Here is a 13,470-nt window from a genome sequence, read left to right on the forward strand (position 1 = left end):
TCTAAATCAGGACTGATTACTACTGTGCTGTTTACCACTCGGTGCTAAGAGTTTCAGTTGTAATAAATCTTGGAATATAGAACTGTCACCTGTAGAGGAGGCAATGCTGCTGGCTTTATTCTGTGCATTTTGTCATTTATTTTGTACAGAGCCATTTCAGTGCCACTCTTTATCACTTTTAACTGAATGGCGTGCTGTTATTCTTTAACGGGAAGTACGTTATGACGATCATTTCTGTTAAGTAAAGGCAGCGTAGCAGTCCGGGATTCCGGGATTCAAACCCTGATACCTGCCTTTTGCGAGCTGCGTGCTTCTAATAGAGATGTTTGTACATGCCTGAAAGGCCTACTCGAGATTACAGCTTGCCACATCCATGGTTTACAAACTCTATATGGTCTCTTGCGAGACACTGTGACATTAGTTAATATGTGTGTCTTAACGTTCTTCGTGACAGTTCATAATTACAAAAGGTAAAACGTTTGTGTGACGACACTGAAAAATTATTCAGTGAAGAAGAGGCAATGGTGGCCAAGGTGCTCAAGGATCCACACCTTCCATTAAATGAATTTTGACCAAAAAGTGTTGTGTGGAATCAGTTTTCATGACGCAAACTCGAACACAAACATACTTTGAGTTTTTGCAGAATACCTGATGAGTGTTTGTAGTGAAAAGGTTAGGAATGTTAATGGTCTGGATATTTTCTTTCCTCTGCCGATCGTTACTTCCGAGACGTATATTCTGATGTAACGATGACGAGCTAATACTCAAAGCCAGGAGCACTGTTGATGTTGTTATTCATCTCTTCGTGCTCGCAGAAGACACGAGGAAAGTGAGCAAGCATAGTCTCAGGGTCATCAGGGTAAGATGTTAAGCAATCGCTTAAGCCGCCATTTTGCGTACGGGAGATTTGTTTCACAATCCGTCGGTAAGCTGATCGACCTTCTAGGCTACTTATCATTACCTTGGGAGCAGTATTATGTCACACCCAAACAATGGCGATGGCGTCTAAGTATCGAGTAACAGTGCGGGTGCACGCACGTGTTGTTTAGATTGTGTTTGAATATGTCACCTTTAGCCGAATAGCGTTAATCGTTCCTCGGCATAAAACAGAAGGTATCGTTCCAAAGTTTCATGTACTGGTTTGTATGGTAGTAATCTGATCATGAAACATCTGGCTCGGCCACTGCGTATTCGCAAGGCTCTTCATTGAGTCACACTCAGTTTTTGCAATGAGAACACAAAAATGAAGAAAAAAGGAAGATTAGGGGGTAACCTTCCGTCTACGGTTAGGTCATTACAGACGTAGCAAAAGCTCAGATTGAGGAATGGGCGGAAAAACCCACTGAGCCGTTACTTGAACAGTCCTGGGATTTGCCTTAATAGATTTAGGAAAATCACAGAAAACTTAAATCTGAATAGTTACAGGGGGATTAGATCCACGTTTCTCCCAAATAGAGTCCATCGAGTTACCGGTTCACTAACTCGCTCCGTGAGGCAACAATGTCCAAGAAATCAAGAACACAGGGGATTTTTTTTTTGCGCGAAACCACCAGTAGAACATATCTGCAGAGAAGCCTAGAAATACCTAACTGCTGACGAACAAAGTGACATTAGCCTAAGATGACGGATGAGTAGTAAGGTGACCTACACTGTGTCTCTCCGATTTTGCAACCACTCAAAACCGTGTCAAATCGAAAGAGATAAAATTAGGATTATAAGAAGTGTCGAGAAAGGAATCTCAAAACATTAGTGTACTTCAGAAATTTGAAAAAGCAGCAACTGGGTGTAAGTCTCCCTTATTTTCCATGAGCTTCTATACTCGGCAGAAAGAAGACTGCTGCAGAAACTCACCATCAGGATGGTTCACAAACATGCAACAGGTGACCATAAAAGGTGTACCTTACACTGATCAGCCAGAACACCATGACCACCGACCTACTATCGATATAAGTCCGTCCAGGCGGTAGCAGCATCACCTAGCGGGGAACGACTGCTAGTCAGACACACGCACGGTGAATGTAGTATCAAGCAGCGTGCTGTCCGTGTGTAGAATGGGCAAGGCGAGCGATTTACCTGTGTTTGACCGAGGGCAGATTGTGATGGCCTGGAGCTCGGCACAAACATTTCGGAAACTGCACGGCTTGTTGGCGAGTGGCATCAACACGTGGCAAATCTAAGGTGGAACACCACGTCCGGAGGTCGTAGGTTGGGCAGACTGGTAAAATAGGACATTCGGCGAAATGTGACGGAGCTAACACCAGACTTTATGCTGCGCAGAGTATAATTGTGTTTGAACATACAGCGCACCGTACACTGTCCTCCGTAGCCGGAGAGCCACGCATGTGTCAATCTTTCACGGGCAAGCGCTCTACCGACTGAGCAAAGGTCCCTAGTTCCAATCTCGGTCCGGCACACAGTTTTAATCTGCCAGGACGTTTTATATCAGCGCACACTCCGCTGCAGAGTGAAAATCTCATTCTGGTAACATCCCCCAGGCTGTGACTAAGCCTGTCTCCGTAATATCCTTTCTTCCAGGAGTGCTGGTTCTGCAAGGTTCGCAGAAGAGCTTCTGTGAAGTTTGGAGGGTAGGAGATGAGGCACTGGCAGAACTGAAGCTGTGAGTGGGGATCGTGAGTCGTGCTTGGGTATCTCAGCCGGTAGAGCTCTCGCCCGCGAAAGTTATTAAAGAATCAATTAAGTAAAGAATAAAGTAATTGAAAGAGGGTAATGTTTCAAGCATTAATATAATTAACAGTCTGTCAAGTAACATCAAAATTGTTTATGACATAATAATTGTTTGAAAAGAACTCACTAATTCATGAAGATGGTAGTTAATTAAAAGTTTTGAATGTTGGCCACTTGGGCAGCACCAGTAGAGTTATAAGAAACAATCTAAAGTTGGCATTTGCGCAAATTATGGCTACAATCATCAATCAATGCAAACATGTCGCCTATGGTCAAAACTTTTGGCTGGCGAATAATAGTGCTTCACAGCAAATAAGGTATCAATGCATTGATTTATCAAAGAACGATCCTGAGTCGTAAATTTCATTGCTGATCAGTGAAATACCATAGCAGTGTAAAAAGAAAAAAATTACCATAGTTGTATGAAATGTGTTGTGCATTTTGTACATCATTGGTATTTAGGAAAATTCTGGTAATTTATGCTGCAATGGTCTCCTGTAAGACGGCAAATTAGCTGCGTAAAAATGTAAGCTAAATATTTGTAATAATTTTTCTACATTTTATAAGTTAAACAAATTGTACTATTATGATATTCACTAAACAACTTTTACGTGCTTGATAAGTTTCAAAACCTAATATTTATTTGTCTTTGTGACAATACTGCAACTGTTTTCTACAATATGTTTTGTTGATATATAGTAATGTGATTTTTGAAAGAATTTTGGTTGTCAAAATTTCGGAGAGCGTCGTAGTGAAAACTCAAAGATTATCCAAATACTAATAATCAGAAGCCAGGAAAACTGTTGCAGTCGGTGAAAATGAAATAAGATTTCATAAACAAGAAGATTTTGCATTTTCAAGATTTCTATCAAACTACTAAAAATGTGTTTAAAGAGAAAAAGAATATTTAAAGTAACTGTCATAGAACAAAAGACCTATGGTATAAAGGCTGCTCTAAGAACTGAGATACCACGATTGTAATGTTTCCAAAATTCCTGCTTTGTCTGAACTTAGAAATCACAATTTTGAAAAGAAATTGCTCAACAGCATGTGTGATGTATCCTTTGTTTGCAGAAAAGAACGCATATTACCGTACTTCGAGATACGTGAAGCAAATGTATCAGCTCTTCATTACGTACGGAGTAAGAAGAGAGCAGTAGGTTCCCACACTGGCTGGCAAAGGCGGTTGGCCATCTGGCGCTTTCAGAGCAAGTGGGATGAGGTGCCGATGCAGAAATCGCTCGTGACGTAGGGTAAGTACATTTATTCAAGTAACTGTTATTAATAAATATTTGCTAACAGAAGTTGCCTTTGTCACTCAGACATTAGCAGGTGTCTACAGGTCATAAATACTATCTTTCAGTAATTTTACAATGCGAGGAAACGTTGATATTAGTAAATAAAAGAATAACTTTGGCATATCCGAAGATGTATGGTCTTATACGAACTACATTGATTGTAGCCACAAGCTACAGACTGTGTGCCATAATCGGCATTCGTCGATAAGATGCCTCTCGATCTAGTCATGCAGTAGACAATGCACTCGTACTATTAATAGTTAGCTTATAATTAGTATGAACAAGTTCATTTTACGGTATTTCTTAAATAAACGCACCATGATAGAATCCCTTGTAATTTTTTTTCTTTTTTTTGGGCAAAGAAAACTTCTTCCTGCTCCATTACGTAAACATAGACCAGTTTTGCACTTTCAGAATTCGTCGGTACTGCTGCGGCTCTGCAAGGGGACATAAAACTACGAGAGCATCTCCTCGTAACAGGCAGAAATAATTCCTAAGCGCGGCTCACTAAGTCAGTTCAAGGACAGTCTGGCTTAATTATCGCAAAACTTGGGTGGGAAAGCGTGGCCAGTTATGCTGTACATCCCTTACACCACCATCTGCGGACTCACCGGCTGAACTGAGAGATTTCTAGAGATGTAAAACGAGTGGGGGAGGCTTCTTGCAAATGGTCCGAGAAGCTGTGGTCGATGCAGTAAACTATTCAGTAATGTATAGTCTCTGTCCCCGGAACGGAATTATGCGTAACTGTGACGAAGGAACTACAGGAGCCATAGAAAGAAGGCACAATACCCGTTTAACCAAACACAGGCTTCTCCTGATTTTCAATTGACTGTCATGTACTTCTGGACATTAAGGTCTTTTGCAGCTGATTTAACAAAGGTACCACTTTCAACTTTTGTTCCACAACATTGGCATTAACAATTTTTCTCATGTTTACCGCAATTCGTCGAATTTTCTATCATTCTTGTCGAGTCTTTTACACAATATAACTAATGTTTCATTGTACTTTTCACTTTCCATCCGCTTTCATCCTCTCTTTTGCCATGTGTAAATTGTCTTCTTGAATTCCTTCACTAAATTCCTTGTTGATCTCTCTCATTAAAGGCAATGGTCGTTCCCATGCTAATCCCACTATTACCATCATCGCTTGCCTATCCACAGAGGCAAGGCTTTCCAGTGAGCTGCTTCACCCCCTTTCTCCTTACCATCTTCACTTAAAGGAAATATCGTGACAAAAAGACGTTCAGCCCTATTACACTTAAAACTATTGTTAGTTCACACTAGCTTCACATCCTTACTTGTCTCATGTTAAACTAAAGGTGATAATAACCGGGAGTCAAATCAGGGCTACAAAGAAGATGCTCAAAGTACTCCCATTTCACATTGTTCAAGTGTCTTAAAATTTTGTCCCGCAACCAAATCAAACCGAAAACTATCATTCCATGCCGTTTAATTTAGCTCTCTGAACATACAGTGAACCAGCGGTATATCTCTGCTGTCAGGAACGACAATGACTATAATATTTTCAGTAAAAATATCAGGGCGCTGTTCACTGATTTACGAGGTGTACTGCAGTTTCTTCAGACGTTTATAGACAGAAACCAGGTATCATCGTCCGTCATAATCTGTTCGAGAAAACGATCACCTCATTGAGTGCCGAGTTGATCATATTTTGTGATCGGCAGAAAGAAATTTGGGCGCCAATGAGCCAAGCCTTGCTGTAGCGTAACCTTTAAATTACCACGTGGTACAAAACTGTTCGTGAAACATGAAAAAAAGCTATAATTTCGCAAGCACTGCCGTTCTCTAAGTTGCATGTAAAACGTGACGACTGCCTGAGAGTGTATGCTTTTCTGCTCTGCGCTAAGGAGACGCACCATTTCAAGTAGTTTACAACCGATCAGGTGTACGACTGCAGAGAGAATTCCACAACTTTGACTCACGCAACATACCAGCAGCATCTCGAGCTAACAAATGTGTACTGACTCACGATATATATTATCATACCTTACGTGTTCTCCATTTACCCTGCCATACTCTCCGAAAAGCTGTTGTACGTCATTCCATGTTCGCAAATTTATTATCTAAAAAGAATGATTGTAATCAAATACTTGTATGATATTGAACATCAAAGATGCCCACGATTAGCGAGCAATGAGAACACCTTTCTGCAGTTTCCATAGGTGTTGTAAATTGTCTTTATGTTTTTCAGTGTCAAATGAAGGCTCCTTAGACAGTGGAGATGGATCTGCTAGGTACCATCTCGACACATCCCGTCTGATATATCTTGAGAACGGTTTCTCATGAGAGCATGTACATAATTAACTCGTCTTTCAGGCGCACTGTGTCCATTGAGAGTCTCTCAATCACACGATTTCACGGATCCCACCGTACCAGATTTTAAAACTTGAAATGTGGATGAATCACCCAATTGCTTAATGGTCAAGTAATCAGACTTCAGATTTTTGTCCCTAAATACTTGACTCATTCGTAGTGTAACATTTTGTACCCGACTGGTCGACAGAGCAGTATTTGCTTCCCAGTGCTATTGCTGTAGCTGAAAGCTCACTGCAGATAAGAACCGACAACAGAAGTCGAGCGGTGTTTCATTGTATTGTAGCCGTACGTGATAAGAACAATACACAAAGGAAGAGTCTGTGCACTTATTTACGAATACCACACTGTAAGTCAAACTGATCTGGCGAAAATATAAGGAGCGAGGTAATTATTTTTGTATCGCCTTCTTGGTTGTCAGCTCTTCTTATAGCAGTTCGACAGCAAAATAATAATATTTTTCAAAAGATGATGATATCTACAAAAATACTATGTGACATGGTACAGACTGAATACGAGTGCACCACAAGGACAAGATGCAATTGCAGGAACACTGGAATGCAATACTAAACGATACTGAAGATATTATCAGGTAAGCTCTTAAGATAGAATGCAGCAGTTTGCGGCAGAATCATGCTTTATTCTACCATTCAGACAGACTGAAGCTCTGTATCGTATTAAGACTTGACACTGTTCTTTATATTTTACATGCAACGTTCTGCCAAATGAGGCATCAATACATGCATCACCAGTGACTCTAATTCACAGGTAATCTGCAGGTATCTTGAACTTACTCTTACAAACTAAATAGAAGTTATCTTCCATATCTCGATGGGCAACTACGCCTAAGAGGAGAGAAGCTTGTGTCCTATGACAGTTTAAGAGATTTGAAGATATTCAACTACACCCAAACATATCACTCACAAGGGACGCTACTGAACTGTGAAAATTCAACCGTGGCAAACTGATACATGCCAGGAATAACTAGGATCAGACAATCTTAAGGCTTTTGTACATGTTTGTTCCCGTCAATAGTCGTATAATGATTAAGATCTTATCCTACGGTCGCAGGTTCGAATCCTGCCTTGGGCATGGATGTGTGTGATGTCCTTAGGTTACTTAGGTTTAATTCGTTCTAGGCGACTGATGACCTCAGAAGTTAAGTCGCATAGTGCTCAGAGCCATTTGAACCATTTGATTAAGATCTTACGTTGCCTGACCTGGAAAGATTGTTTCGTGTTCTTTTAATACAGATTTTTCTGTATGTCAAACTGAACGTTCACATCATAGCAGCGTGTTAGCAGTATCCTGTAATGAAACTTCATGGCAGATTAAAACTGTGTGCCCGACCGAGACTCGAACTCGGAACCTTTGACTTTCGCGGACAAGTGCTCTACCATCTGAGCTACCGAAGCACTACTCGCGCCCGGTCATCACAGCTTTACTTCTGCCAGTATCTCGTCTCCTACCATCCAAACTTTACAGAAGCTCCTGCGAACCGGAGAGCTTGTGTAAAGTTTGGATGGTAGGAGACGAGATACTGGCAGAAGTAAAGCTGTGATGACCGGGCGTGAGTCGTGCTTCGGTAGCTCAGATGGTAGAGCACTTGCCCGCGAAAGTCAAAGGTTCCGAGTTCGAGTCTCGGTCGGGCACACAGTTTTAATCTGCCAGGAAGTTTCATATCAGCGCACACTCCGCTGCAGAGTGAAAATCTCATTCCAGTATCCTGCAATGAAGATCATGAAACTGGTACGCTCGTGTGCGAAGAATTACCCGTTCCATTTAATGAACTACTATGATGAAATTCAATGCTAGTACTCTAATACAGGGGGTCCCACATAAAACCGATACACACCACGTACAAGTTAATCAACTCGAACTGCTTGCGAAGTGGCAACACTGCCTTGAAAGTGGCTAAACTGCATTTTATCGGAAAGTTAAGTGCAGCTGTGAGACGTTCGTAGAGTTGAGTCGTTAGAGAAATGGGGCAGCTTTCATTACAACAGCCAACTGACATGAAGTGCCACATAAAGACAGACTCCATCAAAGAACGTAAAGAAATGTTTCAAGTGAAGTAATCTGCTAGGAAACTCCCCACCAGCATCATTACTCAAGATCGGTTGGAGAAACAAAGAAAAATCTGTATGAAAGGGACACGAAACAATCTTTTGAGGCCAGACACCGTAAGATGGAGGGCTGTAGCATACGTTCAAAACGAACAGAGGAACAGGCGACCGACAGTGAGGTTCCCTGAAACTATAGACAGAATTCAGATGGACATTACGAGAAGGCATCACAAGCAGGTTATCGCAGCAGATTGGCGTATCTTGATATGAAATTAACAGCCTGTCATGTGAGGGTGGTGCAAGAGTTGGAATTCGAGGATCAGGAAAAAAGAGTTCAGTTGCTAACGGTTACTTTGGACCCCTTGCTTGACTTCGTATCAGATGAGGCCTGTTTTCAGTTGTCAGGTTATGTAAACTCTCAGAACTGCAGATACTGATCGCAGGACAACCCACATATTCTGCATGAAGGACCTCTTCACTCAGAGAATATGGGTGTTTGTTATGTGTTGCCTGGGATGTGCATTATGGCCTCACATTTATAAATTACACCTTAAACAGTGCCAGGTGTCTAGAGATCTTTGTCTCTATTCATTCACAGTTAGCAGATCCAGAGAAGCTGTATGCAGTATTCCAAGAACAGGGAGCAACCGCTCACACATCCAACCAAAGTATGGCCCTCATCTCCAACGTGTTTCCTGAAGACAGACTTGTCCTTGTACTACTATCGTGGGATTTTTATTTACGGGGCACACTAAAAACCAAAGTGTGTGCTGACAATCCTCGTGCAGTAGATGATCTTAAACGGAACATTACTACAGAAATTAACATCACCACGCCTGCAGAATCACAGCGTCTTGCTTGTAACGTCATCATGCCCATGGCCATTTCTTATAAACAGGTAACTACATTTTTATCGTTACTATTATCTCTTCTTTTGTAGTTAATTCATTGTTACTTTAATCTAGGAAATGGGGCGTGCCGGTTTTATGTGAGACACCCTGCAGAACCTGAAATATATACTGAATCCGTTGTTCGTTTTTTTTTTTTTTTTTTTTTTTTTTTTTTTTTTTTTTTTTTTTTTTTTTTTTTTTTGGGTCTCCATCAACATATCGCCTATCTTAACCTAAAACTTCCAATTTAGAAACTAGCGTTGGCGTGATCTTCATTTTAGTGCCACTGCGAAGGATCTGTCTTAAGATTTTATCATTCGGATTAAATCAGATCAAATAATAATTTTAAAAAATTTAATATACCACGTTTTTAAATTGGACTAAAATGTATGAAATATTTTCTCCCAGCCCCATACAGGTTCCTAACAGTCCCGAAAATGTGTGATTTTGAATATTTAATACCCACAAAAATACTTCTGTGATTCAAAACGATAAACGTGGGGTGCATACAACAGCCAATAGTTAGGGGATGAACTGTTCAGACAGTCGTTTGAAATTATACAAGTATTTTCATATCTATTAAAAGTTCACAACCACAGATTTTCAGAATTACGTGTATGGGCTAAGGAATCTGTATGGGACTACCAGAAATTATTTTATCCTTTTTTAAAATCTTGTGCATGCGAAATTTTTCAATCGATTTCAAACATTTTGATACGATAACAACAGTGACATGTGATAAATTTCAGGTTTATTTCGGTTTCTCTTCACCTTAATAAAAATATATTGATTCTTCCTACGTATATCTTGCGAAATGACGGTGAAGGTAAAAATTAGTGACATTAGAACTCGTCCTTACCGAGAAATGTTTGCGACTAGAACGAGAAAAGGGGGAAATGGCAGTTGTGTAGAAAGTACCATCCGCAGCAAACCAGACAAGAAAGTGAGTTAATATTGCATTGTTATACAGTTCTGAGCTATACTGAAAATTTCAGATGTGTAGCTCATTGGGAAGTTAGCTGAATACCAGTTGCGAAATTTGTATCGAAGAGACAAATCGAAAGCGACCTAACAAAAATGTGTTAAAAATACTTCTAGGTTATCACAGACTGGTCAGTCCCATTACTGATATTTTTTGGCGTTTTTCAATTCCTGCTTGAATCCTTTTAATATTTTCGTCCGATGATTCAGCCTCATGAATCAATGAATTGACGATTTTAGATGTCGTAATGGCAATTTGATACTTATAAAGTTTAGAAAGATCCAAATACTGTGCTCTGTTTCAGAAGGGCATAGAACTAAGCTTCGACATATAGTTACGTGGAAAATAAAAACAGCACAAATAGTAATTCCCTCTTGTGGTCATAATTCAGATTCATCACTGAAGATTAACATTTTCAAGCAACAACTGGCTTTCACCATCTACTATAGTGATGGGTAGCCTTCAATGTAAGTCTCCCTTGGTTGCTGTCTTCTCGAAGAATCTTGAAAAAAATCATGAATTCGAGACACATCGACATCCAAATGTTTCATGACGTCTCCGTGTTGAAATCCAGCTTAGAATTAATTAACATCGATTCTAGACCAATTTTAGACGGTATACTCAGAACTGTTTTTCTGTAGTTCGTCTTTTCCTCATAAGTGATTATGAAAAGATTTCGTGTATCTGTTGACTGCAAGGTGAATACAAATGGTTTTTCCAATAAGTTCTCAATGGGAATATATGAACCTCCAAAAACTGTCATATTAGATGCTGTTGTCTCAAAAACAGGACCGAAAATTTCATTCAGCAAGTGTTTCATAGACAATTTTTGCCTACCTTTCTCCGTTGTAAGTTAAACGACCGAAATATGTGTAAAGTTATCAGTATTAAAAGAGTACGGGACTTTTCTTCTTTTATTTGCAAATACATTTGCGTATAAAATTTATATTGCATCAACATATACTTACTGAATTGTTGAATTTCATATTCGCTTCGCTCTCGCCTCTTCACGGCTGCCTCTGCTCGCTCAAAAATACAGTTTCGCAAATAACTGGAGATCAATATCAACCATGAACCTTGGACCTCTCTTCAACCGTTGACTGACCAAAAAGTCGCTACATTGTTCAATAGCAATTATCTTTGAAACATTATGGGTTCTGTCCTCAGTTTTTTGGAAAGGAAGTTTAATTTCGTTTATGAAGCGCCGACGGCCTTATATTCTTGTTGTAGTATCCGTTGTTGATATAATTTTTGTGTGTAATTTCTCAGTTGTTGCGTCGGAATGCGTGCCTTCTCCCAGAAAATTTTCTCCTCCACATACGTGTATGTCACTTTCATGCATAGTTAATTCACAAACCCGCAAATTGTAAAAAAGAAGCCTTTAATGCAGGTTGACACATCATAATGGTTCAAATGGCTCTGAGCACTATGAGACTAAACTGCTGAGGTCATCATTCCCCTAGAACTTAGAACTACTTAAACCTAACTAACCAAAGGACATAACACACACCCATGCCCGAGGCAGGATTCGAACCTGCGACCGTAGCGGTCGCGACACATTATAATTTCTCACGATTAGATCACGTGAGTAATCTACGATTAAATATAATATCTCCTGTAAATGACCTGTAGACGAAAATACTGCACATGCTACGACTGCTGCCTCCCTCGAAAATGGAAGAGTACTGAGGTGGACAGCGAAGGGTCGTAAAGAGGAGCAGCGCGGCTCGCTCAACCCCCCTTCTGCCAGTCCCGGGGTCACTGGCCCGTCACGTTGCTAAAATGAACAGTTGGCCTACATTACGTTGTGAATGAATATACTGCGCAGAGGTAATATTTTGTGCATCTGATGATTTCCTTTTTTCAGCATTTTCCGATTGTGAAGGCCCAGGACCACCATTTCCCCTTGTCCTACTGAGCCCGAACTTCACAGAGCTACTTTTACGTGGAATGAAAACAAACTTCAGATTAACCAAAGAGAAATTATCAATAATTTTTAAAAAGTCCCCTAGAACAGCTACCATAATGCGCACTATGTGAAGGAGAGTAAGCTACGACTGGGCCAGGAAGAGATTCTCTGCAGCAGACTGTCGTCATCACACGAGATAGTGCAGCAACTAAGGCGCTGGACACTCAAATCCCCTTACGGCCATACGGATTAAGATTTCCGGCGGTTTCTGTAAATAGCTTAAGGTAAATCCTTGGATGGTTTCTTTGATAAAAAGGTCACAGAATTTTTTCTCCTCTTCCATATCGAGTCCGAGGTTGGGCTCCGTCTTTAACGATCTCATTGTCGACGGCATGTTAAACCCCATCTTCCTCGCTGGTCAGCGACAGCCAGTATGACAGCTCGTGTCGCAGCACTAGAAGCAGTGGTGTCAAACGTCGTAACAGGTGTACGCGTATCAGTGTAGTGTGCACTGCGTGCAGCCTAACAGACAAAGCCCGTAATTTGAGCCAGTTGTTCGTGCTTGTCACACAACCCGAATATTCCAAAATGTTTCATCAGGGAAACCTGTTGCCATTCTGGTGCCCGGAAGTGGGCACATTCAGCAGGAGCTCTCCTAGCCAGAGATTGTAATGTCTGAAATGTCCCATTTTACAAGATATGTACACTCAGAAGAAGAAGAAGAAGTGAGTTGCGTACTTGTAGCTTAGCTCCCCGCAGACGTGAATACATATAGTGTGGGCTTAGTAGGAGTAGACATACGTAGAGCGAAGGTATTTACCACGGTGATCGAACAGGCACCTTAATAATACATAGAGAGAACTAACACGTACAATGTCGCAAAGGTATCGAAAAGTGAAAAAATGGGAAAAGTGGTTTGTTGTATAAGGCTTACAGAATACTAAACTTGTTCTTGACACAAACGTGCCAGGAATTATCAGCATTACGGTTACTCAGGATGAGTTTCCTCTGTTAGGGTCTAGCATCCTGTCGATAGCAAGATTGTTTAAGTGCTCGTACTTACTCGGACGCAAAACACCAACGTCAAACAAAATATGCCAGTTGATTTCAGCAGCCGGCCGGAGTGGCCGAGCGGTTCTAGGCGCTACAGTCTGGAACCGCGCGACCGCTAAGGTCGCAGGTTCGAATCCTGCCTCGGGCATGGATGTGTGTGCTGTCCTTAGGTTAGTTAGGTTTAAGTAGTTCTAAGTTCTAGGGGACTGATGACCTCAGGAGTTAAGTCCCATAGTGCTCAGAGCCATTT

This window comes from Schistocerca piceifrons, chromosome 1 (genome assembly GCF_021461385.2).
Source record: "Schistocerca piceifrons isolate TAMUIC-IGC-003096 chromosome 1, iqSchPice1.1, whole genome shotgun sequence".
Lineage (NCBI taxonomy): Eukaryota > Metazoa > Arthropoda > Insecta > Orthoptera > Acrididae > Schistocerca > Schistocerca piceifrons.